The sequence below is a fragment of the Danio rerio genome, chromosome 2, assembly GCF_052040795.2.
Source record: "Danio rerio strain M-AB ecotype USA chromosome 2, GRCz13ab, whole genome shotgun sequence".
NCBI classification, from domain to species: Eukaryota; Metazoa; Chordata; class Actinopteri; order Cypriniformes; family Danionidae; genus Danio; species Danio rerio.
This window is the reverse complement of record NC_141022.1, coordinates 24,721,931-24,724,179: the sequence shown is the minus strand read 5'-3', so window position 1 is coordinate 24,724,179 and position 2,249 is coordinate 24,721,931.

Here is a 2,249-nt window from a genome sequence, read left to right as displayed (position 1 = left end):
TTGGTGTTTCCCTGTTTTCTGTAAAACTAAACCAAAATAAAGGTCGTATGGCAGCATCAGCTTGGCCACACAGGAGGATTTTCTGTGTATTTAAAAGTTCCTCTAAAAACTTCTGATAAAATATGCAAGTAAGTCAGCTAAATATTTAACCGTTATATTGGTTTTGGGGTATTTTAATGAAAAGATCATCTTACATTGTGCCTTTAGTGATGGTATCTTCATCACTCGCAATGTTCTTTGGATTATTATAAACTTTTTCACACACACAAAATATTTTATTGAGCCAAGCACAAATCTATTGGATATAGGGCGATATGGCCATAAAAGAAAAAAAATATATATATAAAGTTTGACCGATTCACAATTATTATTATTTTTGTGTGTGTGTATGTGACTAGTCAACTTTACAACAACATGACTGAAGTAACATTCTCTTAATAAATAACTTGAAAAAACATCTGGTTTAGGAACATGTAAAACTAATTCACGAGTTAAATATCGTTGCAGAAGATTTGAATAAAATACCAAAGTAAATATTGTGCAATTTCAATTAAACAATAAATACCTGTACATCAGGAGACATCAAATAGGCTGTCAGCTCGGCTTTGACTTAAGTCGTCTTCTGATTGAATGACAAGTTATAAAGCTGCTGCCTTTTTTAAAAAAGATACAGTGGAAGTAAAGGACTGAACACAGAAACTGTAAAGCCTAATGTAACCCAATGCATGAAGTTGTAAACATATAGCAAGAGCAAATACAAGCACCAGGTGTGTGTCTAAAAAAAAATTATATATTTATTCTATTTACCACCCTTTTAAATACAGATCATTTGATGCGCTTTGCAGCACTCTCTGTATTACGCTGCCTGCGCTTTCAACTAGGTCTGTTAATGACGTAATGGGGGCAGGTTCTTTCACTTTTCTCTCTACTACAGCTGCTCTCCTCGGCTCGTATTCAAACCAAACTTGAAATCGAACCTGTTTTTTTTTTTTTACATGTCAGGTTTTTACATCTTTCATACATGTTGAGAGATTGAGTTTATTGACTTGATAAGGAGATATGTCTTACATAATCCACACAGATGTGACAAAGTAGTCGTGTTACAGATGTTTTCACACTGCATGACTAACTTATCTGTGCAGGCGTTTTGTCGCAAATTTGTTTACACTGCAAGATGGATTGGTGACATGGACTTTCACACTGCATGACTTTACAATAGGAAGAATCGCCGACGACTTTGTCCAAACTACGTCTCACAGCCAAAAACACGTAACGTTACTATATCTTTTATTAGGCTAGCGACATAATGAGAAAGAAGTCTTTAATGGGGTAGAAAATATACATATTTGCTCACCTGGGTTTGAAGGGAGTCTCAAATTCCTTTTTTAACTTTCTGTATGAAATGTCAAACCTCCACTAGTTTTTCCCCCATTTCTTGGGTCCAAATAAACCGAAAATGAGCACTTTTAACTTCTTCCTCAGTCTTCCGCTGGCCTGCAGGTACACACACAAGCAAGTGAATGCTGCTCTCTCATTGGCCGTAGGCTATCGCTGATGTTATTTTCAGTCAAAACTCATTTCACACGACATGATTTGAATCGCCGACAGCTCCAGATATTTAGCAGGCCAAATATCTCACAAGCATTGGCGACTGATCAGCGATTTTCACAGATCGCATCTTTGATAGTTCATACGGTGTGCCTGAATCTCCTCATCAGGCAGAGGTGGAGTAGCATGAGAGAGAGTCCACCCAAGCACGTCAAACAAAAGGTATTAACATTCTGTGTGTTTAGTCTGTTAATACCGTGATTGAAACCCAGTCAGGCAGTGTAATACAGAGAGTGGACCAAAGCACATTGATGCAATTATAATGCATCTAATATTTTTACAAAAAAAATTCAATCGTCTTAAAACATAAACTCTAATTAATCGAAAGGATCGCCCAGCCCTACTTAAATATTAGGAATTAGTTCATTTTTAAACCCATTGTTTCCACAGACTATTTGTAATGAACATTAATAAATTTGAATCATCTTTCCTTGCAAATGTAGAATTTCACATTTTTTTACACCTTCCTAACAATGATTTATTTGGCCCTTTTATTTTGAAGTGGTAATTTCTGTTGGTTTGAGACACGTTTTCTACAAACCCCCATTCAATTCCGACCCTAATCAATCCATTTAGGGTTACTTTATAAATATGAATAGACATATACAAAACAAGTAACAAAAAAGAAAATGTCACTGTGC